This window comes from Hippocampus guttulatus, chromosome 3 (genome assembly GCF_054856545.1).
Source record: "Hippocampus guttulatus isolate MCC_2025c chromosome 3, RoL_Hgut_1.0, whole genome shotgun sequence".
NCBI lineage: Eukaryota > Metazoa > Chordata > Actinopteri > Syngnathiformes > Syngnathidae > Hippocampus > Hippocampus guttulatus.
Genome location: NC_141263.1, coordinates 28711866 through 28737744, shown reverse-complemented (window position 1 = coordinate 28737744; position 25879 = coordinate 28711866). Strand labels below are relative to the sequence as shown.

The following is a 25879-nucleotide window of genomic DNA, read 5'->3' as shown; positions in this document are numbered from 1 at the left end:
TCCTGACCATTTGTGTACTACGACAACAAGAATAATCATCATTATCATAAGTCGATCAGAGTCATAACACTTTGCCCGCCGTTGACGACAGTTGCCGTCAACAAGGTTATTCTTTTTTTTTTTTCCAAGACGGGACAGAAAAGAACCCCCAAAACAAAGATATGTCCAGCCGATAGAAGCATCGGATCTCTTTTGTGTGAGATCGCCACGTCACAATGTCTCAGATCCTAAAACATGGCCGACCCTTAATGCCGCCATCATAAGCAGCTTGCGATTGATCAAAGTCTTTGTCACGTTAAATCAACAACAAGCGGTGTCACAAAAGAAAGAAAGATGACTGACATTATTTAAATTTAGAATTGGAAGTGATGAAATAATGCACACGCACACGCACACGCATGGCACATACTGTATGTGCGCACACACTCGTAAATACGACTACTACTAATAATAAATAGCATGCACATAGTTGGCAATATTTGTCACATATCAAATTGTTAAACTGGTGAATAAATGATATCGAAGGAAAGGACTGTTCAGATGTTGGCAGCACCACAAAAGCAAAACATTTCTTTGCCGAAAAGTCACTGTCGTGCATTAAATATCACTTTTCACAAAAAGCTCGCTCTCCGCTTTTTCGTCCGAAGAGAAGGTTTGGGTGAAAAGCAGCCCGTGTACTCATGCCGATTACAAAAAAGAAAGAAAGAAAGAAAGAAAAAGCTCTTTTGTGATGAAAGAAGAGTCTAATCTTTCATTCGGTAGTTTTTGTGTTGACATCAAACACAATATTCTACAAGAAACAAGAACAACAATTCATCTCCGAGTCACTTTTCTACTTGATCAATTGATTTTCAGGCCGCGCCGCAAAATCTCGTCTTCTTCTCTTTTTGGGTCGGAAACCATCGCCATCTTGATGAAAGCGACCCACGTCTTGCAGCTGACGACGGCAGAACGGAAAGAGCCAAGGACAAAGTTTTCTTCACGGTGGCACAAGAAGGGACGGGACTCTTTCTTTCGGTCGGGTTGCCGCTTTCATTGTCGCAGAATGCCAAAGGCTGGCGACGGAAGAGTCCAAATGACGAAAACGGCCCCACTGGCAGCGAGTCGGCTCAGAGCCAAACGTCCCGTCACAATTTTGTCCCCCTTTTCGCTTTCCACCTTGACAAAGGTCTCCTTTCGGCTCATCTTTGCGTCTCTTATTTTAACGGCGACATTAGCCGGCGCTCCCGATATTTACGACGCTTTGGATTAATTAAGAAAATTGTTGATCGTAAACGATTAAAATCCACTTTCCACACGTGTCATTGTCGGGGCGGGGGGGCGTAGCGGTGCGGGCTTCCGCTACTTTTAGCGCCGTAACATTTTACGCGGCGCAGTTGAATCAATTAGCTGAGCCGCAACTTTTTTTTTTTTTTTTTTTTTTAAACACTGCAAATGGGACAAAGTGTGAGCGCAAAGTCAGGAAGAAGACGACGAAGCAGCCGTCTTTCACAGGAACAAGCCGACAGCGTGCCACCGACACAAGCCCCCCCCCCCCCCCTTCTCCTCCATCAGTCCATCCCCAACGTAAAGTGACGAAGGAAAATTCCGATCGAGGCATTGTCAAAGAAAATAGAACTGGGCTGGATGAGCGGCGGAACAAGTCACACACACACACACACACACACACACACAAACCAGCCGGCGCGCACCCCCGGGCGGGAGAATATCCCGCTATTGTGCTTTTAACCCGCCAGACCTGGCGCGGAATGTAAACGCTTTCACATCACATTTGTAAGCTCCGATGAGCGCGCGGCAGCCGCGTGCTTTTAGTGGATCCTGTGTGTGTGCGTGTGTGTGTGTGTGGGGGGGGGGGGTAGGTTTTTTTTTTGCTTTCAAGGGTTTCATAGGTCGTGTTTGTAGCAAAGAAAAGGGTTAAGGTGTCCAACAAGTGGGAGTCCAAACAAGAGTGTCCAAACAGGAAGTTCCTGACATGGGTTCCATGCAGCAATGTTGGAACCCCACCCCCTGCCCCCCACCCCCTCCAAAAAAAATACATAAATAATAATTACAAGCCCATTCTGAAAATGTTCCCATTTATTATTGCAGAGGACTCTGAAATGTTCGAACAAAAAGAATGCACAATTTTTGCATCAAATCCTGAGGAACAGCCACATTTCACAGTGATGTTTAAGTGGTCGTCAGTGCGCCCCCCCCCGCCCCCAGTGGACAAAATACCCCAAAAAAAACAACGGTTACTTTTTGTGGAAAAAGTGCAGTTTCTACTCTTCCCTCAGGGGCCCGATTGGTGCCACTGGCGGGCCGGTTCTGGCCCATGGGCCATATGTCTGACACCGTCGGCATTTTGAAGGCAATTCCAGACCAAAAAAAGATCGGCAGAATATCGCTTGACCCTCGCACGCACAATCAGAGAACCACCACGGACGGGTACCGCTGCCTCCGAGGAGGAGTACGAGGAGGAAAAGGGGTGGACGGGCGTCACAATCATTTTAAATGCTGCTCCTTCTCGAGAGAAGGCGCTTTTCATGAGGAGAAGGGGAGTCGCCGGTGTTTCATGAGCAATACGAGGAGAGAAAAGTGACGACGACGAAAAGGGGAGAGCAGGTGGAGGAAACGTGCCCGCCTTCCCGCAAGAGAAAAAGGGGGGGGGGGGGCAAGGGAACCACGACGAGGAGGAGGAGGAGGAGGCCAAGAAAGAAAAGGGCGAGGAGAAAAACTAAAAGGAGGTGGAGGAGAAGATGGCTGCTCACCAGAAGGGAAGAGGGCCACGAGGATGAGGACGAGGATTCCTGTTCCAGTTCCTGAGGACAAGGCAGAGGAGGATGAGGGCAGACAGCTCAGGCGGTTGAGCAGAGGAACGAGCGGGGGCGGGAGAGGCGAAGGGTCGCAAAGAGAAGGATGAGGACGAAGAGACCCAAGAAGCCGAGGACAAGATGGAGCAACGTGTCCGTGAAGAGAAGGAAGAAGACCCGGAGAAGGAGAAACTCAACAGGACGCACGAAAAGCCAAGATGGATTTAAAAGGGGAGCTTCCTTCTCCTCCTCCTTCCCGAGGGCGAACGGCGAGGAAGAGACAGAGAGATGATGGCGGAGGAAGGACGTGGAGGGATGGAAGGAGGAGAACGACGATGAGGGTGAAAAGGAAAGAAGATGAGGATGGAGGAGGAAAAAGAGCAAAGGGAGAGGAGGAGGTGCTCGTGGAAGCTGCGCCTCCTCCGCTCCCTCGGCCTGTGAAGACCACCGCCATGAAGAGCATCTCGGAGGCCAACCGGCAGGCGGAGGACGCGAGGGGCGGTGCTGCTGCCCGTTATCGGGATTCTCAACTCAACCGAGCACGCGCTGCATCCAAAGGGCCGTACGCGCCATTCCAGCTCCTCGTCCTCCATCTTCTTTGACTGCCTTGACGTTTTGCTTTGGTGGCGGCGGCCCTGTGCCTGCGCTTCCTGAGCCATCCTGTGACTGCGTGTGAATTGTGTCATGGATAGGAAACTCCACTCTCGTGCATGCTTGGTTGCACGCTCACACACACGCACGCACGCGCACACACACACTTTCTCCCGTTGCGAGCGTGTGAATGCTAAACAGTGGCTGCCTGATTGACGGCCGCTAAGCTGTTGTCTCCGGGAATGACATGGCGGAAAACAGGCACATCAAAGCAGGCAGGGGGTGGAGATGAGGGGGGTGGGGGGGGGCTCTTGACATCCCAAAATCCCAAATGAACTTTGGGGAAAAAGAACAACAAACAGAAGAAGAGCGAAGCCGAGCAAACAAAGAGAAGAACAACAATTCTGAGGGGTTTTTTTTGTTTTTTTTTTAATGGTCGCACTTGTGTCAAGTTTGATGTTGTTGCTACACACTCGCCCGCACCTGCACTGCGAGGAACTTTGAAACGCTCCTTCTGGAACACACACGCAATGGAACGGATGAGTGACCATTTCAAACGATATCAAACAAAATCAAGATGCTGTTTGCAAGTTCTTGATGAAATGGACTCGGAGAACGTCACACAGGCACGTGTGTCCCAACCCCCCCCCCCCCAAATTTTTTTTCCCAGGGAACAAATGTGCTGTGACCCCGGCACAACTCCCACCCCCGATACACACACTCACCTCCCATCGCAATTCTGAGCCACAGCATGAGAGTCAAGTCTCTCTTTTTTTTTTTTTAAATTCTGGAAACAAATGTGACATGACCCCCCCCCCCCCCCGCCCCCCAACTCCCATTTTAATACACGCAAACTCCTCCCGAATTTTGTGCTGCCTTCCAAAAACATTCTCGGCATGAGAGTCTCTCACTTTACTTCCCTTTTCTTGAAATTCAGGCATCAAATTTGACAAACTAACCCCCGCCCCTCCAACACACACACACACACACACACACACACACACACACACACACTCACACACACACCTCATTCTGAACACTGCACCCACTTCCCAAAGAGACACGCACGCTTCTCACCCTGGATAAAAGTCAAATCTGTTTCTGTCCGGCACTTGCTTTTTTTCATTCAGGCATCAAATTTGACAACCCCCCCCCCCCACAACACACACACATTGACAAACTAATCTCGAATCCTGCACCCCTGCCAGATGACCCCGCACCCACTCCACAGCGTCATAATTCTCTGTGCCACACATTTAATTCAGGCATCGACTTTGATGAGCCCCATTTGGACCCACATTAGAACCCAGCCCCCCCGACCGCAGCCCCCCCAACAAAACACACACAAAACACTCCACTCATCCTTCATCCTGCAACCCCTTCAAAAAAAAAATCCAGCTCCATTTGCACCCCAACATTCAAGTCAAGTCACTTTTTAGTTCAGGCACCAATATGCCCCCCCACCCCCCCGCACACACACACACACAATTTATACTTGCACTATTGGACATGACAAAACCTGATGTTATTAGAATACCATGTAACTGAACAGGATATTACAAGAAATAAAATGGTTGATCAATAATAACATATCATAGAGTTCAATGTGACATTTTCTGTTCCCACTTCCTGCCATCCGTTAAAATGCTAAATCAGCTCCATACTACATTTTTTACACAGGCATCAAATATGACGTCGGAAACACCCGCCAAGGACGCCCCCCCTCCACACACACACACACACACACTCAAGAGTGACACATTTATACCATTAGGAGACATGACGACATCAACACGCATTCGGCAAGTCTTCATCATCCTCATCATCATCATCACCATTCATGTGACACACACACACACACACACACACACACACACACGATGTTCCGGAACCAGCAGGCCCCGCTTTAACACGCAGCAATTTTTTTTTCCTCGATGCAATATGAAAAACAGCACCTCGATCAATGCTTATTATTTGTCGTCGTCGCTGATCAATTCTGCATTTTTAATTGCGTACACCAGAGCTCGGTCTGGTTCTGCTTGACTTGATTTGGACGCGCAGTCCGTGCGGAGAGCAGTGACAGATCGTTACCTTTCTATTCATGGCGGCGACCGCGTCTGCGCCCGTTCAACGACATCATCCCAAAAAATGACAATTGGCATTCTTTCAAGTGTGTACGTGTGTGTGTGTGCGTGCGCGCGCGCGCGATTGAGATGTGCGCCTCTTGGCAGAAAACCACAAACGACATCAAGCGACGCATCGTGAAAGCGGAGCTGCCGATAACGACGGTCGCAAAGCGGTAACTCGAGCAAGGCACGGCTTCCGATAATGACCGGTCAATTGTGTGTGTTTAATTCAAGCGTGTGCGTCGCATGGGGTAGAAAACTCAATTGGCTTGAGGCACCGCATCAAAAAATGAAAAACATGTCTCATTTCCATGTTGAAATGGATTTTCTTGAGTCAAATAGGTAAGTGTGTGTGTTAATATTTAAAATGTGTGTGTTCATTTCAAGTGTGAGTGTGTGAGTGTGTGCTTATTTCAAGTGATTGTGAAAAGTTGAGCTAGGAGAAGACAGCAAACTGTAAGACAGTAAAATATAAAGAAAGCATCAAATAGCCTGGCATGCTGAATCGTGTGCGATGAATTGAAGCATGCGCGCGCGTGTGTGTGTGTGTGTGTGTGTTCGTCAAACTCGGTCGAAAAGTAAACACGAAGCATAGCAACACTCGTCTGACTAATGTCGTGTTTAATTGTGCGCTTCATTGAACAGTTTGCATTTTGTTCAAGTCAGAGTGCGCGCTCCATCGCAAACTCGGGCGCAAAAACGTTGCAAGGCTTAACTACGACCATAAATCAACTATTGACGATGACGAGGATGACTTCATTTCAATGCTTAATTGTGTGCGCTAACTTTGTGTGTGTGTGTGTGTGTGTGTCGTTCGTGACCTCGGGAGTTTGAGGTCACGCTGCGACACGGCGCCGCGGCAGCACGGCGGTCGCCGTTTGCCGTCAGTATGTGTGCGTGCGTTTGGTTTTTTTTTTTTGGGAGGGGGGGGGGCTACTGTAACACACGCACTCACACTGGAATCTCTCCTGCCAACATTGGACAGGTGAGCAAGAAATGGTTGTCGTGACGATGACTGCATGAATTAATGCCCCCCGCCCCGCTAGTAAGGCTTGGAGTGGATGGGGGGGGGGGGGGGTCCACAACACGCAAATGTAATTGCCGTTGCGTGGCGTGCGAGGACAATGGCGTCAGACACCAGTGACTGACAGGTGGCGCAAACGCTCACTTCCTGTAATCCCCGAAAGGGCGTCTGGGGAGGGGGGGGGGGCGTGCGAGTGGGTTGCCCACCTGAAGACCAACGACGCTTTCAAGCTCCTTTTTAAATCCTAATTTCATAAAATGGCGACGGCGAGGCCTCATCAAGCAAATGACAATCACACACACACACACACACACGCTCTCTGGAGCATTTCACACAACATGGCCGCCACTCCTAATAATTCGGAAGCCCCTTGACAGAACCCCTAAAGTGCAGATGGCAGGTTCAAGTCACATGACCTCGGGTTCAGAGCGCACGCACACACACACACACACACACACCCGCGCGCACTTGTAATGGGATTACAAGGCTGCCGTGTTGCCCCCCCCCCCCCCCTTCCAAAGTGTCATCGGAAAACGACTCCATTACGGTTGAAAGGCGTCAAAGTGCACTCGAAGGTTGGAAGCGATCAAGGAGACGACAACATCACCCCCACTCCCACTCCGCTCCAACTTTCTGGCCAGCGTCAAGCTTTCGCGGATCCCCCCCCCCGGGCCCGAGCGACCCGCGCTCGGCGTGACATCTGCTCCGCGCCCATCACGTCAAACGAGCCGCAGCCGCGTACAAAATGGCAGACTTTTCAGGTTGTCCTGCCGCTTTTGAGCTCTCTCTCATCTTTTGGGCAACTTTCTTCCCACAATGGTGCGACGAGGACGCCGCGCGCGCAAGTTCGGCCGTGTTTGGAAAGAAAAAGAAAGGAAAAATAAATTGCAAGAGTCCCGCACGAGACGCGTGCAAAAATAAATCCACTTCCATCTGCGCTCTTAATTACTGCGTGATTCGTTTCACGTGTATCGCGCTCACCTTACTGCCCCCCCCCCCCCCAAAAGCCTCCAAAGAGTGTGTTCCCTTACCTTTTTGGAGCAAATTCCTGCCGCGTGCACGCAGACGGAGGGGGGAAAAGTGCGCGTGGGACCTGTTAGAGAGCCTCGACGCTCCACGCGCGCATCCCGACCTGACGTGGGAATCTTGTCCTTGTGAACCTCCCCGCCCCCCCCCCCCTCGCTCTCTCCACTCCCACCGTCCGTCCCTCCCTCTCTTCTTTCTCTCTCCCCCTCTCTCTACCCTTCCGTCCTCGCTCCGCGTGTCCCGCGGATCGAGCCTCCGCGTTCGTCAGCACCGGAAAGCGCCGCGTGGACGAACGGAAAAAAGCAGCGCGACTGAAAAAAGGCACTTTCTTTTTTTTTGACCTTCAGTATTCTTTTTTTTGGGGGGGGGGGTTAACTAATCCAAATTGTCCTGCGCTCGTGCACACCTCGTGTTTTATGTTTCCGCGGCGCCGCGCAAGGCAGCAAAATTCCCTTGGAAAAAAAAAAAACAACAACAACAACAAGAGTGAAAGTGGAATCGCTTACCTTTGACGGCCTCGAAGAAGAGAAAGAAGAAGAAGAAGACGAAGAAGAGTGGGGGGGGGGGCGTGCGTGTGGCGCGTTCTCGTGCGCTTAAACAAGTCCCGAGCGCTCCAGATGACGAGCGTGTGCGCGCGCGCGCGAGCGCGTGCTCGCTGGCGAGTGTGTGCGTGCACTGTAACCTTGCGGCGCATTCGTGTAAATAAAGCGGCTCGCCGACACGCGCGTGCACGCGCTCACACAAACACAAACGCTCCTCCCCTCTGACATCTCCACCTTCTCCCACGTTCACAAGCCAAGTCGAAGAGCTTCTTTGGGATTCTTGACAACGACGCCGCATCGTCTTGCTGACTTTCAACGCAAAACGGAGTCTTTGATTTTCGAAAGAACACTTCGGCAAGCAACTTTTGTTTTATTTAAGACCCCAAAAAAAAGGGAGGGAGGGGGGGGGGGGGTTATACACGCGCACGAGGACGGAGTTCGTGTGTTGGCGAGCGCGGCTTCCATGCTCAATAATGCAATTATGCAGACGTGCACGCGCCGGGCCCGGAATGAATGGATGAATGGGGGGCTTTGTGGAAGGATGATATCATGATGATGATGACGATTATGGTGGTGGGTGCCTAATGACGACTTTCCTTTCTTTCTTTCCCTCTCGCTCCTCTTTTTGCGTGCACAACAATATCATTTTTCTTAAAAGACACACGCGCGCGCGTGCACGCCAGGTTCACACGGCTGCGCGCGCGTGCACGAGAGTGTCATCATGTCGATCGGATTGCACTCGGAAGTGCACACGCATAATAGGAGGGAGGAAAAAGGCGGGGGCGCGGGTCATATTCATATGCTCGGAGGAGGACGAGGAAGGCGGTGGGGGTTGGGGGGGGGGTCAAACAATGACTACATGAATGGTCACTGACACTTATATAATAGTGCATATGGAAATGACTGATTATGATTCTGGCAAATGGTTGACGCAATTTCTGGGGCACGCCTCCTCTTAATTTGGAAAGCAAAGCTAAAGTCCAAGCAACTCCAAATGCCAACTCATAATTATGCCGTCGTGTCATAAATCATATACATGTACCGGAAGCTTTGAAGTAGCTTGCCCCCCGCCCCCCCCCGCCTTCCCCCCAAAATGGATTTTAGATTATCAGCGAGATCAAATGGATGTCATGAAACACTGGTGATTTTTTTTTTTTAATAATATGAACACAGATGCACTTGTTGAACAATTTAAGATTAGTGCAGTCAAATAACACAAGTGGATCACGCCGACTCTGACCAAATATTCATTTCATGTGCTTTGGAGAGTCAACTTGTGTTTTTGCTTTTTCTTTATAGCTGTTGGTGGATCAAATTGGAATTTGACAAGAACAATTTTTTTTGTTTTTCTTTCTTTGCCCCCCCCCCCTCCACCTCCAAGGGCGTTCTTACCTTTGCAGTTGTTCCTAATATTTTGACCATCTGTCTGAGCCAAATCGGGAAGAAGCAAACTATTCGAACCAGCTGCACAGGGCCAATCAAATGATAATCCTTGAAAAGGATTTTTTTTTTTTTGTTTGTTTTGTTTTTGATGAATTGAGATGTTGTGCCTAATAAAATGGCCAGTGTGCGGTTTGCATCTTGGTCATTCAAACAACAACAAAACCAAATGATTTCATTTTTAGGACAGAAGTACATTCCAGCCTGCGCTTTGAATTTGGACTTTTTTTTTTTTTTTTAAACATGCAGTGTGGTTACTTGTGTGACCTTTGAAAAAGGCTTTTTGGAGAAAACGCCAAAATACGAGCGGCCCCGAGTTTGCGTGCACGTGCGTGCGTGGCAGACATGACGAAGGACCCCAAAGAAAGCCTCCATGCTGGGCTTTGAAACGGCTGAGAGGGAATTCCCCGGGATGCGCTGAAATTCCTTTTTTCCCATCCCAGTGGAGCGACAAGAGCGGGCGAGTGTGAAAGAGCGAGCATCAATAACAGCGAGAGACTACGTCGATGGAGCTGATATAGCCGGGTGGGGTTTTGAAGGGGGGGGGGGTGTCCGAGGGGTCCCTTTGGCCGATTCTCCATGCATGAGCGGCGCCTTCTCGCCTCCTTTTGAAGCAGGACCACAGATTGTTTGAGCGGATGACAGATCGCACAAAGCGCCGGCGATGGGAACGCAGGTCGGAGACGAAACGCGCCGCCCTCGACCACCCGACCGCACGCAAACGCAAAGCAGACGCCGCAATGGCTCGCCGTCATCGTGCGGCCACATTTCAAGAGACGCGGAAAGTGACGATGCGAGAGAGCCCTCAAATCTAACGACACAAAGTGGAGCTTCTCTTTTTTGACCAGGGAACCCACCCCCCCCGCCCCGCCCCCGTTGGTTTCTCATTTATCCATTCTTTGGGAACCGACAGCTGTTTCCGAGCAAACAAACCCCACGCGGCGTTGCCACTCCTATATGTTTTGCTTTTTGTGACGAAAGTCATTTTTCGTATGATAAACGGTGTTTGTCGTGCCGCGGGCCGTTGAAAGAAAATGGCCCCCCCGGGCCGTTGTTTGGACGCCCCTGCTTCGGACTCTTGTCCGCCGCGGCAGCCCTCAGTGTCTTGTTTTCAACACGCACAGCGGCCCCTGTTCCGAAAAGTGTCCCGCGACAGTCAGAACATTTTAATACAAATCAGAAGGATTAGCTTCCGAGTGGCCAGAAAGACAAAAAGAAGATGCTATAAAGTCGACAAGGAAACAGCTGACTCCAATTGATGAACAATTGTTCCGCATGTGAGGTCTAGACGATCCGCTTTTGGATTATGATTGGATTACTTTTTATTTTTACACCAAATCAATGTGCCATATTAACGCATGCACACGTACGCACACGCGCACAAAAACCAAAACAACACACACACACACACACTACAAAGGAAGGCTTTCGACATTCCAAAATTCAATCGCTGAACCCAGCTTGATTTAGCCGTTTGATGGCACGTGTATCATGTGTAGACTGGCAAAATAAATACATAAATTAACAAATAAATGAAGAGCAAAAAAAAGAAACCGTCTCAAGAGACCAAATCTGAAAATCTGCCATTTTAGTATCAAGGGGGCATTTTCACATCTTTTGACTTATTTCTATTGGTCCTTCTGAGACAGGTTCAATCTCTGGGGATTTTGTCCAATTTTTTTTAGATTGGGTTCGGACGGAGCATAACAGTAAAATTTGCTGACGAGCCCTCCCCAAAATTGCCTCGAGAAAGTGCCCTGCATGTATTTCTTTTTCTATTTAGCCAGTTGAAAAGATGACATTTGGTGAGCATGCCTCTCATAAGGAGTCCCACAAAATAAATACATTTGAAAAAAGAAAAATAATACTAATCTCCAAAAGACATCTGAAAATCCATTGCAAGGCAGATATTTCGGTGTGAAGCAATCGTTTTGAGGACATTTCCGGGTGTCCTTCAAATATGATCTTTCTTTGTGTGATGGCTACCAAATGGCAACCACATATAGTATGACACCAAAAAAAAAAAAAATATATATATATATATATATATATACATTTTTATATATTCAGGTTCTGTCACTGCGTGTGGTCGGAGCATGGCGATGTCGTGATTCTGTATGCTTAACATAGTTTGCTGAAAATCCAAACCCTGAAGCCTGCAGCCACCAAAAGGTGTCAAGAAGCCATGCTTGCAAAGACAAAAAAATCTCTGCCATTTTGGGTTGACGTGATCATCTACTGGACCCCGCGCACCCTGCCCACCACCTTTTCCAGCTACTCCCATCAGGCAAGCGCGGCCGATCCATGCGCACCAAATCCAGCAGACACTTAAACAGCGTCTTCCCTCTAGCCATGAACTCCCCAAATCAAAAGGGAAACGTTGAAAACATTTTTAAAAATCTGTTTGTTGGCCCACTTTGAGAAAAAAAAAAAGCAAACAATGATGGTCGCCCCCTAGTGGTTATCAGAAGCATCATTCATCTTATCTTATTAGTTGGCGTTTGGAGGAAAGGGGAGAACGAGTCCATTTTCTGATTCCAGGCTCGACTCCAGGTGTATTTATTTTCTTTGTACGGGCGAGTGGGTCCGATTTTCAAGACGGCAGCCGAGCTGCGGAAATCTCAGGCGAGCCAAGGAACCTCAATCAAAGCCAAAACGTTGGCCCAAAGCCGAAATCTGAACCCGGCCGGGGCTCAGGTGTGCGAACGAGCGCGTTTCTGGTGATTTGAGAGTTCAACGTGTCCATCCGAGCATTTAGCATCAAGTCAGGCTAAAAGTCAGATGGACGAGAATCTGAAATCTACGTGAACCCAACAAGCGTGGCAAGTCCTCTGCTTTTTAGACGGCTTTGTGGTTATCGGTTTGCAATTGCAATTCATAACGGACGCGTTGATTTCCTCCGACAAAATCAAAGCCAACTGACACTTGAGGCGAGTGGCGGCCGCTCTGCCGATCCTTTTTTTGTTTGTTTGTTTCTGGGTGAGGAAGGAGCTTCCTCGAAACAAAATTGGACAAACACGGGAAACAAGATTTGAAAGTCTTGTGAAGACGCACCACAACGCAAAGCTATTTCCTTTTCAAATATTTGTGTTTTAAGACTCCAAGAGCAGTTGTTATTTGGTATTTTGGTTGCATGCCAGGCAACATGAGAAACGTACCACTGGGTCTTGGCGAGGCTGATTTGACGAGCGCATTTTCAACAACAAATCCATCAAAGCGTATGTTTTAGTTTCCAGGACACGGCGGGAATCTCTTGAGAGAACACGTGATCAAAAACGTCTTCCGCGGGCTCCTGGCAAGATCGGCAGCGGCGTTGCCGGCTGGGCGCCGCCTCGTTTTTGCGGCAGGTTCCGCGTTGCTCGGGCCGGCCCGGCCGCCGTCACATTTTTACGATTAGCTATCAATTGGCTGCCACTGGCGCTAACAAGGCAGCGAGCTGGCCGGCGACGGCGCGCTAACGGCCACGCGGGGAGCATTAAGCGGGCCGGCCGATGCCGTGGGCCGCTAACGACCTACAGGCACCGCCTAATGGTGCCAAATGACCTCCTCGGTGGCTATTAGCACATAATTGCAACCCGGAGACCCGCGCCGACCTCCGCTGGACGCACGCGATGTCTCCTGGCTTCCTGTGGCTCTTCCTCGCGTCCACTTCCCGCGTGGCTGTGTTCAGTTCTTGCTGCGTCCCGCAGGATGAAAACGACTCCCCCGCCCGGAAGGCCGCCGTTGAGATTTACGAAGGACGCATGCTATAAAAAGCACGTCCTCGGTGCGAGGGGGATATTCATTCGCAAGATTTGATTACAGCTGTGGCCAAGCCGGCCACAGACTTCATCCGCGTTCTCTGTCATTTTTTTATTTTTTTATTTTTAATTGTCTCGGCAACAAAATGTGACCCTTTTTTTATTCTTTTCCTGGGTTTTGGTAACTACAAAACACTGAGATCTGTGGAAAAGTGACGGGTTGTCAGCTTCTTCTGTGGTCCTTAAAAGCCATCACTCAAGTTTTTTTTTTTTTTTTAAAGAAAAATCTGACAAACACCAAAAAGATGAAATGTCTGCTATGGATCGAGGAGCCTAATTTCTACAAAAGTGGTGCTGTGCAAAAGTCTTGGTCCCAAGGAACGATGTTGAAGTGAGTTGAGGAGCTCCATCTGCACTAAAGTAGGGCTTTGGTGCCCTCTTGTGACATATACAGGTAATTCCAAACCTCCTTGAGGTGGGAATCGGTTACTTTTGCGATATGCGCCGAGGAAAAAGCTACTTTGCGAAAAGAACACACGATCATCATTGATGACATTTTTTCTCAATGAAAAAAGATCTCTCTGACATTCTTGGAACAAAATCCACAGAAAGCAAAGAATACCCGCACATTCCGCTACAAATCACTCGAGGCGGAGGATCCAGGTCGCGCCTCCAAAGTGGCTCCGGATCTTCCGCCAGCTAAGCTCTCAGGTCACAAGCGGTTAGCATGTGCATGAGACAAATTAGTGAAGTCACAATTGGTCAAAATAGAGAATGGCTAGCCCAAAAACACATTGTCAGATTCGTCAGACTGGTCACTCATGGGTCAACTACTTGTTTGACCCATCCAGAAAATAAAACAACAACAACAACAACAAAAAAAAGCACCCAAAAATAATAATAGAAGCAAATTGCGGCATGCTCGACATGTTGCGATCGAGATGAACGTTTCATCCGATGACGCATCGAAAGGGACTGAAAAGCCACCTCACGAAGCAAGAAACCCAAGCCACACAGAGTGGAGTAATATGTGTTGACTGAGGTCATGGAATTACGGTTGATTTAAAACACCGAGCTGGACTGGGTTTTATGGGGTGCAAAAAAAAAACAAAATAAAAACAACAACTAGGAAAAAAGATGACATGCTTGTAAATAGGAAAGACAGCAAAAGAAATAAGCCGGTAAAACAAAAAAAAAAGAAAGAAAAAAAAACGAGGGAGTGATGAGTGGAGCTACTCAAGGTCGCCCTGCTCTAAAAATGTCCAGAACTTTCCGAATGGACTCGTCAAGGACAAACTCAAGCTGCTTGTCACTTTAAATCATGAAAAAAAAAAACAACAAGAAAAAAATTCAAATAATAAAACAAGCGCTCGTATTCAGCCAGTGGCCGAAAAGAGTGCGTGCGAAACATCTTCCAGGCTGTTGCCACAAAATTGTCGTATCAGAAACGTCAGAGGCGATGCAGCATTTATCATTGTAGAGCTTTCACACTAAACCCACAAAAACGGCACCGTCTGGAGATTTTCGATTTTTAGCTCAGGTTTAATTCTCTTTTGTCGCATGCGTCACTTTGGATGCGTTGATGCTCTGGACAAGATAAATGGAGCAGCAGCTCAAAAGTGAGGAATCGCATCAGGATCGATGAGCATCTGGCATGACATTGGACACCCGCGTATTTGCGCTTCAGAGTTCGCAAAAAAAAAAAACACCCTTTCGCGCATTCACGAAAACCCACGCTCATGAAGTTGTTGTTGTTGTTTTTTTTAACAGATTCCCTTGCTTCTTTTTTTTTCATCTGGTGACACTTTTCATATTTTCACGATGCACTGTCGGTCGGTGATCTTGTTCACCGTATGTTATTTATTTTTATTTTTATTTATTTTAATGAAATGTTACTTGAGCAAATATGCTATTTGCATACCCAACTGGTATCTCTCCGCATTAATTGGTCCTCAAGAAATAACTCTCAGTTTCAGGGAGGGTCATGACCCCTGTGCGAAGCAATACTTTGAAAAGTGTCATTGCAGAAGTGGAAGCGTGTTCAAAGGATGCGGGCGAGCTACGATTACCCTAAAAAAAATGATATGGTCTCCCTAGTCTAGATATTGGATTTTCCTCTGTCCTCGGTGAGACAAGAGCAAATCCCCCCCCCAAAAAAGAAGACTTCATCCACTTTTGGCTTTTGAGCTCAAAGTGGTAAATGAAGAGGAAAAGGAGAAAGAAGAGGAAGGGGACACACGTCGTGATGGAAGCATCTCGGCCTCAGCGTGGGCCAATTATCAAGCGCCAGACGGCCAAAAATATGCCCTGCTTAGGATGCTGTCTTGTTTATATGGGGGTCAGGCAGGGGGGGGGGGGGGACTGGCAGAGTGTTCCACTGCAGCTGTGCAGGAAAACACACGTGCGCACGCGCACCGGGATGTCACACTTGGACTTGAACATGTGGGGTGAAAAGTGGGCAAATCAATCAATCAATTGCTTGACGCCAGCTTTCAACGCTCCTAAAAAAGGACCCATCTTCAAGAGTCTCACAAATATCCTCGGCGTGTGGCTGCGCTCGACCCTTTCGGCAAGCCACTTGATTTTTTTTTTTGGGGGGGGGGGGGGGGGCTGGAAATTAATTAGTGTTCATTTCCAGCACACACACCAAAGTCCATAAGGCACAAATGCGAGTGGAGGGAAGTCAGCGAGCGAGCCAGTGAAATTGCACTCGCACATCATCCATTTCCCGCAGATGGCCGCAGAGCCTCGGACGCACTTAATCAAGCAAAGGGCACACCTCCCGGTCTCCATTGGTTTCTAATGGCATTACGGCGCACAAGGAAGATTTACACATCCCTTAATGTGCCCCGGTCCTCTGCATAAAAGTATATACAAAGGTTAATATTGCAATAATATGTTCCTGGAGGGCATTGTAATCATTATCTCTCTGCTGGTATCAATTAGAAGCACTTTACTGCAGGTAATGACAAAGATTCCGCTACAAAATGACATTATTATGATTATCCTCATCTATAATTCCGGACTGGATACACAAGACGAGCAAGGCAGGGTGGGGGGGGACGAGAGAAAAAGAAGCAAGTTCAACCAAAGGTGGCCTTAAAAAGTGAGAGCAGGCCAGGAAGGAAACTCATTGGAAGTGCCTGCGTGCACACATGTGCTGCAACTTTCAAAGGGTCAAATAATACACAAATACAAATGTGCTTCCTCTTATTCATGGCCCAACTGCGTGTGTCCCACTTTCCTCAGAGCAGCTTAAGAGTGCGTGTGTGTGTGTGTGTATCCACATTGTTGTGAGCATGCTAAAGTTGTTAAGGTTTGTGAGTGCTGACCTTAGCTCATCTGGCAGCATTGCTAACGAGCAAAAGGTGAATAATTGAGGGAATTCGTTTTTTTTTTAAAAAGAGGAGAAAAAAAAGGAAAGAAAAGTGGGCCGAGCGACGACGGCATTGGATTTAATAAGCGCGCAAACGAGCGTGCCGGGCGTGCTTCTTTAATTGGCCGTGGCTGACATCCATCACACGGTTGTCATGGCGCTGACCTTTCGATGGGCGCCATTCATAACCAGGAAGTGGCGTTTACGTTGCCGATTTTGCATCAGGTGCTAATGTTAGCATGCGTCACGTGCTCTCGCAGATGGAAAAAGGGCACTCGCAGATGGAAAAAGGGCAAAGGTAAGTTTGAGTCAAAACTGCTCGAAACGTGACCACTGAGGGACACACAAATTCACTGATGTCCACACATGGATGGCCCTGTCCGCCTGAGACGGGAGTTGACGCTTTTGTTGCTTATAAACTACGACGTAGCGGAAGGTCACATCTTGGCGAGATGACTGTCATGCACTTGACTTTGGAGTCGGCCATTCCTCCACGAAGCATCTCCAGTTGTTCCAGAATGCCGCTGCTCGCCTCTTGACTGCTACTCCTAAAAGGGAGCATATTACTCTTCCTCTGGCATCCCTTCACTGGCTCCCTGTAGAGTTCTTTTGAAGATTCTATTTGTTTAAAAAATATATACTGTATATATATTTTTAAATTCTTTTCACGCGGTAGGGTAAAGTAGAGTCTGCAAAATGAGTGGCACTGAACTAGTTAAAATATTTTTATGAACACATTAAACCCACAGATAATTGTTTTTCTTTTTGAACTGCCATACCAGAGAGAAAACTCATTAAAGAGGAAATAGACAGAAAAAGTAACTATTGCCTTCAGGGCAACACGGGGGGCATTACAATTGATTAACTCGGAATACATCGAGCTTGCCTATTTTGAATGATTTAAATGATTCCTTTCATGAGATCATTAAAAAAAACATTTCCTTTAGGTACATGTCAAATATCGAAATAATATCAATACAGCTCACGTCGCATGTCTTCCAATATCGTGCAACCGGAGCGCGCGCGCACACACACACACATACTCACACACACACACACACACACACACGTTGGATGGCAGCAGGCCACACTGGACCACGTGGGGACATCAGCTAATCGGCACAAGTGCATTCAAGCTCACAGAAATCATAAATCTAAAAATATCTTTTAACTTTGGGGGTGAGACAAATTGATGAAATGTTTTTTTTCTTTTGCTAACAACTGTTGATCTCTGGAATGTTTTCCCACTTGGAAGACGGAGTCACTCTCGTTTCAAGCGCTCTTTGTTTATCTGCAAGTGTCAAACTCAGCACTTGTTTACAACGTGGACGCTGTTTACATCTGGGTGGAGATGTGCTTTCGTCAGACCAAGGCGATCTTTTTTTTTTTTTTCTTACAGTGTGTGAGGACTGAAGCCTAGCAGATGAATCTGCGTGGAAGTGACAGTGAGTGTTTTTATACTGGGACAAAGTCAAATACGTGCAGGTGATCGGTCTCAAGTCCTAACTTTTCCCTTTTCCAAAGTCCCAAACGACTCTGGTCATTGCGACGGATGAAGTTAGAACTGGTGGATGTTGTGCCTCTTATCTTTGAGTCGCAATCCTCGTCTTTATCTTTGATTGTTTTAGGAAAAACGTCACCCTCGATTCCAATTGTAACCATCTTCCGAGCTCCCGCCGTGACACGCGCTTCAACGGGCATCTTCCGCACTTCGGTGCATTGTCATGGTAGCGCAAACTCTTCTTTCAAAGCTAACGCTATGTTTCCATGAAAACGACGTCTGACGTAAACAGTCGCGTCCCGTCCAGTCATGAGGCTTCTCGTGAATACGGAAGATGTCGAATCTTTCCCAAGTGTTCGCCAAGTCTTGAAATTGACAACTTCAAAACCCGACTCGGGTCAAGTCAGACGGCGGGACGCGAGTCCGCCAAGGCCGCTTCATGAGGAGCGTGTGGAGTGATGAATGTAACGTTAATTTGATCAGAAGCCCAAGTTGGAGCACCTTCCTCTGGGCAATAGGCAGGAACATAAGAGAAATGGAAATCCACCCAAAGGGATAAGATTTTAAATAGATATCAGCCCATATATGAAGGCAGGCGGTGCCGGGGCCCTGGTGTGTAAGTAGGTGTAATTTGGAGCGCGTAATGAAGGACGAAAGGCGCCATAGGTTAATCTGATTGACCCCACCGCTCGGGGGATGCGGGCATGGAGCCGCCACGAGAGCGGCTCCCCAGCCGTCGAGCTCCGCCTGCCCTCCGAGAGGTAATGAACGCTGGAGAGGTGATAGGGAGCGCCCCGGGAGGAGGCGGAGCATAAGGGGTGGGGGTGGGCTGGGGTGGGGGGGGGGGGTTGCGCTCGCGAGGGAGGGAGAACCTGGAGAAAAGTGGGTCTCCTGCACTAACCTCGTTACAGCAGGAGAAGAAGCCCTTTTCTTTGAAAGTGTATCTGCACTGATACCGTTGATATTGAGGAGAGCGATGACACCAATGATAGAGGACGCAGATGATAAGGTGACCCTACGGAAATTACCAACGCCGCTGTTGGTACTGATTCGATGGATGATGCAGATGACACTTGAGACGCAGATGGTACATCTGATAAGACCGGTAAAGCTGATCATACGGATTGATGGGACTGATACCAACGATTCCGGTGGTACCCATGTAACGAGAATGATGACAAGGATCCCGTTCATGAAACTATAATGACACGGATGATATTGCCGATACAGATGATGATACTCATGATAACGAATGACACTGTGCTGAGGAAATGATCGGGACAAGATATGGGTCAAACGGCTACTGACGATACTCACGATACTGATAAGTCGATGATACTCGAAGGAACAATGGCAACGATAATTGCGATGATACCAGTGACATGGGATAGACTGATGATATAGTTGACGCTGATGACTCTGATGATACTTGATGAAACTCGTGACAATAGACGATGCTGATGACACGAGGGATATATCTGATTCAGATGATACAGATGACACGGAGATACTTTGTTTCTTAGATACCCAAACAGTTCAATATCATCCATCCATCCGTTATCCGAGCCGCTTGAGCCTCACGACGTGCCGGAGTCCATCCCGGCCGTCTTCGGGCAGTAGGCGGGGGACACCCTGAACCGGTAGCCAGACAATCACAGGGCACACGTAGACCGACAACCAAATCTCACCACGTGATACATTGATACTGTCATTGAAGACCCAGAAACCATGATCTTTTGGCTCCGCGGGTATCCGATGCTCGCCCATGCGGACGACTGAGTTCATCTGGGTTGGCTTCGCTTGAGTTGATTTGACTCGGGTTAGTCAGTTCTGCTTTGGCCTGTCTGGTTTTGGATGGGGTGGTTGAAGTTAGCCAGTCCTGGCTTGGCTTGTGTTGGATCGCTTCGGCCTCACGGAGGAGGGCTGGGATCCTTGGGGTTTGTTTCACTTTGGTCTGGTTTTGGTGTGCGTGAGGCCTGTCCGATAATCTTGCCGGTCTGTCCGCTGTGACTTTGTAACTCTATCGGTCCTGAGCAAATAAATAAGATCATGCTTTTGAGAGTGTGTATTTATTACACCTGAGTGTGCGCTATCAGCCGCGGGCCCCGCAGAGATATTGGCTTACAGCGCCCCCCGTTTGAGATAAAGGATATTTAATATCCTCTGCTTGTGTGTGTGTGTGTGTGTGTGTGTGTGTGTGTGTGTGTGTGTGTGTGCGTGTGTGTGTGTGTGCGTGTGTGTGTGTGGGCTAAGTAGCAAGCAGGTAATGCCTTCATCTTTGTCTAAACACACTTTTATGGACTTTAAAGTGCAATGATGGAATGGGAGAGGGGTCAGAGATAAATGTAGTGTAATGGCTCAAAGCGCTAGATTAGCTGTGTAGCCTGTCTGGGGGATAATGCTTCAAGGCAATTCCTCCTTAAAAGGGGAAGGGAAAAAAAGACGGAGAAAAAAGGTGCTATCTCCAAACACACACACACACACTCACACACACTAAATAAGAAGCTCCTCTACTTTGCTGTGTCTTGGTGTCACTTTGCGTTAGTATGGCTGGCGGCAAAAAAAAAAAAAAGAAAAAAATTATTGGCGTCACGACAGCCCATAATGAATGTTCTGAGCTAGCAACATTAGCATTAGCCAGCACGCCGCCTCCCGCCTTTTCCGCCACATATTACCTTTTGCTTATTTGCCACCTAAATGATGATGAGCGTCGGAATGATTGCCAAGATCGTTTCGATATGACAGAGAAGAGGAGGAGGACGGAGCCGAGCATTTGAGGGCCATTTACGGAGCTTCGTCATCCAATCACACGTAAAGGCGAGGAGGAGGAGGAGAGCCACCGTGTGGGGTTTCTTTGAATTTGGTTCACTTTGATTTTGTTTTTGTTTTTTTGGGGGGGGCAGGGGGGGGGTCTGGGTTGGTCTGGCTTGATTTCCTTGTTGGATGTGGTTTGTGTTTATTTGCCTTTGGTTTGTTTGCATTAGTTGAGTTGGGCTTGATTTGTCTGGTTTAAGTTGTTTAGGTTAGGTTGTTGGTTTGGTTTGTGTGTGTGTGTGTGTGCGTGTTTAATCTTGGTTGTGTTTGGTTTGTTTGGATCTGTTTTTAGTTTTCATTGGAAGTGTGTGTGTGTGTGTGGGGGGGGGGGGTTCTGATTAGATCCGGTTGGGTAGACTTTGGCCTGGTTTGTCTGGTTGGGTTTTAGGGTAATTTAGTGTCGGTTAGGATTCTTTGGATTTCCTTTGTTTTGGTTTGATTTGAGCCGGTTTGTTTAGTTTGGTGTGCATTTCAGCTGTGCGGACTTTGTCGGGGTGTTTTCGTTTGTCCCGGTTTGGTTTCTGCCACACGTTAGCTTCTGCCGATTTGCCGTCGAAATGATCACGGGTGTTGGCAAAGCCAGCCCGTCTCATTTCGCCATGTTATGACAAAGAGGAGGAGGAGGAGGAGGAGGAAAGAGAGAGCGGGAGAACTTGAAGGCCATTTGGAGAGCTCCTTCACAGATCAATCAGGAGGCCTCTTCATCCATTACACACGTGAGGAGGAGGAGGAAGAAGACAATCGCGTTGTTGTCCTAATTATGCGTCGGGCCGATGCATTATTCACTCGCGCAACATACATCGGCAGGGCCGCGTATGAGTAAAATAATTTATGACGAGATCTCTTCCTCTAAACGCCCTCCTCCCCCCTCCTCCTCCTCTTCCCTGCCTGTCCTGCATTTTCATCATTTCCACCCCCCACAGCCTTCCCTCTTGCCCCCCCCTCCTTCTTTAAATCATACTTCAATAAAATGTGCCACCCGTATTCATTTTGCATGAGACCTCCGTGGAAGTGGGGGTGAGAGGGGGGGGGGGGCATTATCCCGAGTGGCAAGACGTGTTTTTCCAACAAGCCATCAACAGACAGACAGCCAGACAGCGAAGAACAAAATAACAAAAGACTAAAGAGGGAAGTGACACCAATTGGGTGCACATTAGTACCGCCAATCACACATGGGGTCCCATCGTTCGGTTTGCACCTGTTTCGGTTTGGGTCTGGTCAGGTTCGGTTTTGGGTTGGTTTGTGTGGGTTTGGTGTTTGGGTTTGCCGTTGGGGTTGGCTTTGGTCCACTTTGATTTCATTTGGCCTGCTTGTGGTTTGGTCTGACCTGGACCGGGATGGCTTTTCTGTGGTGTAGTTTCTGGGCTGGTTTGAGTCTAGGTTTATATCACTTTCGGTCTTTGGGTTGGGCTCGTTTGTTCGGGTTTGGGTTAATGTGTTCCGTTTGGATTCTGTGTCTTCTGGTTCAGTCTAGTTTGGGTTTACATTTTGGTGCGATTGGACGTGACTTGATTTGTACGCCATGAGGTTCAACTTCTCTTCTGATTGCTTAAATGAGATTGAAGGTTTCTTTCTTTTTCCTCGACTTTGGTCTTTTCGATGAAGAGAAAAACTCTTACCTCGCTGACAGTTTCGGCTGTCGCTTCAGCCGTCGTCAGAGCTGTCACTGCTTCCTTGTTCCTTGTATTTCGACTCGATCAGCTGTTCTTAAGACACGCCGCAAGGAAGCAGTGACGGCTTCGACGAAGGCTCAAAGGACAGCCGAAACTGTCAGCTCAGTAAGAATTTTTCTCTTCCAAGCAAAAGAAACCTTCAACCTGTCCTGATTTGAGTTGGATTTGGTCTGGTGGGGTTTGGCCCATTTCTAGATTGGATCCTTGATTGACGGATTTGGTCTGATCTGAGTTTGATTCCTTTTTGGATTTTGGTTGGATTTGATTGGATGTACATTGACCTGGTTGGTTTGGTGCTCCCCTGTCATGTGGTGTTCCACAGGGCTCAATTCTGGGGCCTCTGCTGTTCTCGTTGTATCTGCTCCCGTTGGGTTCCATCTTAAGGAAACATGGCATTCCCTTCCACTGCTATGCACATGACTGCCAGATCTATGTCCCACTGAGCAAGAAAGACGCCTTCTCATTAAGGCCACTCCTATCCTGTCTGGAAGAAATCAAAACCTGGATGGCACAAAATTTCTTGAAATTCAATGAAAAGAAGACAGAGGTGATATTGTTTGGTCCCAGTGGCCCTTGTACATCCCATCCTGTAGACTTGGGCCCCCTGTCTCCTTAGCTTAAGTCAACAGTCTCAAACTTGGGCCTTACACTGGACAGTGATTTCAAACTTGATCGGCAAATTGGTGCCGTTGTTAAATCCAGCTTCTTTCACCTTAGACAGCTGGCCAAAATAAAACCTCTCCTCTCACATGAACACTTTGAGACAGTAATTCATGCCTTTGTCACATCCCAGCTCGATTACTGCAATGCCCTTTACTTTGGAGTCCGCCAGTCCTGCATTAAGCGCCTTCAGCTGGTCCAGAATGCCGCTGCTCGCCTCTTGACTGGTACTCGTAAGAGGGAGCACATAACTCCTACTCTGGCATCCCTTCACTGGCTCCCCATACATTTTAGAGTTATTTTCAAGATCCTCTCATTTGTTTTCAAATCTCTGAATAATCTCGCGCCACCTTACCTCTCTGAGCTCATCCGCCCCTACACACCTGCCCGGCGCCTCAGGTCTGGGGACCAGACATTTTTAGAAGTACCAAGAACTAAACTGAGGCTCAGAGGGGATGGAGCCTTTTCTGTTGCTGGTCCCTCTCTCTGGAATGACCTCCCACTGAACATTCGGCAAGCCTCCTCGCTGCCCATCTTCAAAACCCTCCTCAAAACTCACTTGTATTCTTTGGCATTCGACTCAGCATGACTTAGATTTGTTCTTGGTTTTACTGTTTGGTGCTTTCTACCGCCTTTATTACCGATTTGTCTTACTGTTTATTGTGCGTGTTAAATTGCTCCATGTACAGCACTTTGTATGCAGCGATGGCTGTTTGAAAGTGCTCTATAAATACAGTTGACTTGACTTGGTGCAGATTTGTTTTTTTTTTTCTGGTTTGGTTTATTGGAGTTTGGCTTTACTTTTTGGCGTGGGCTGATGTGGTTCGCTTTGACCTTGTTCGGGTTTGTTCTGATCTGGGTCGGTTTGGGCTTTGGTGTGGCGTAGCTCGCCATGCTCGGTGGTCAGGTCTGTTGCGTTAGGTTGGTTTTACTCGCTTTGGATGAGTTTGATCTGCGGAGCTCGTTTTCTTAACTTACTAAGTGTGCAAATTAGTTGCTTGATGACTTGTTTCCGCTAAAAGAGAGGAGAGGCTTCTACTCCAGCTGGCCAAACCCAAATGTGCTATTTTTGCAGGCTGCTGGATCACAGCGGTGCACTTGAGTTGTCTTGTGGCCAGCGGAGCCAGACAAACCGCTGCCCACCGATTCTTCCGTGTTACACAAGGCGAGTCGGCTCTTTGGTCCCCGCGGGACATGAGAGCGGGGCACACATTCACACAGGAAGAAGAAGGGTGGGGGCCTTGGCCATAGCACAAGTTGGAAAAGACAGGATGCAGTAATTAGAAGATTTCCTGCCTCACGTTCGCGTGACTCCGACTTGCTTCGAATGATTACCAACATTCGCTCGACCCCTTCGAACCGAGCGAGGACCTCGGGATGGCCTCTCACTGTCACAACTGCGTTTGGAAAAGTGGAAGCAAACCACCGCATCAGACTCGTCAAACAAGACGAGGTGTCTTGTTTTTGCCAAAGCCGAACCTTTCCCCAACATCAGCAGTTGGTGTGCTGCGCACGGTGATAACCACCTTCGACACCGCAGGGAGGGCAGTGGCGCTCTGTCCATCTCGGGGCAGGAGCCACCGGCCCGCCACCGGCAGTGGCCACTACATGACTTTTCACAACGCCAACATTGAAATACAAATATTCATTCAATGAAACCATTTCAAAATGGCATAGGTGTATCTTTTTTTTTTTTTTTTTTTTTAACATGAGTGGGACAAAGAATACAATTATTCATTGATCTCTCTTGTCACATTTTGTACTGCAGAACCAGTTGGGAGTGTCCATGGGAAATTTCCCTTCAGGGACAAAAAAGTAGATGAAATGTACTGAGATGAAATTTTGGGGACGTACTTCCATTCTGGGCCGCTCATGGACTCTCTTGAAAATGTTGACGCAGGATCTCTTTTTGGGAGCAGCAGATCGGACCGAGGTGGCCACGTCACTTCTGCCTGGCGAGTCGACCGCTTGCTGTCCGCCGGGATGACTATTTATTGATTGAAACTTTGACGTCTCTTCATACCGCTGCAATTCTACAGGTAAGTTTGCTAACATTGGTTGCTAGCTTGCCCTTAGCATATTGTACTTGAATTTTTAATTGCACTCTTAGAAAGACTTACGAATGAGAACAATTAATGGTGGAAAAACCTCGGAAATGGTTTGCCTTTGTTGTTTTCAGAGCACAAATAACACATGGCATTCCTAGGGTGACTTTTTCCTACCCGGTGTACACACACACACACACACACACACACCACACACACACGATACACTGCGACGGTGAGCACCCAATCGAAACCGCTTCCCGCATTCAGATAATTAGATGACGTCAGCATCGATGACAGAATTGCTTCCAACAAAGCAGTTCCCTTCCAGACAGAACAGCAAGATGAGGAAAAGCAGGCTTTTGATTGGCAGCGTGAAAGGGGTTATATCCACACGGTTGGCCGCTATTTTGTTTTGATCAAAATCGAGCCAACATCAATATTGCAAATTCTTTTTAACAGCGTTTTAATCCAATGAAAGATCTTCAATTCTTCTCGACGCGGATATATTTCATATTTGTCCATTCTT

The 25879-nt window shown here is 48.0% G+C and overlaps 1 protein-coding gene across 1 annotated transcript in view; it reads right to left on the bottom strand.

Annotated features, from left to right (window-relative positions):
• znf536 (zinc finger protein 536) overlaps window positions 1–7691 on the bottom strand; it is a 178098-nt gene extending 170407 nt beyond the window's left edge. The window contains exon 1 of the mRNA XM_086107990.1: window positions 7565–7691. The gene's annotated coding sequence lies outside the window, so the exon portion shown is untranslated. The remainder of the gene's footprint in view (window positions 1–7564) is intronic.
• Between the last annotated feature and the right edge of the window lie 18188 nt (window positions 7692–25879).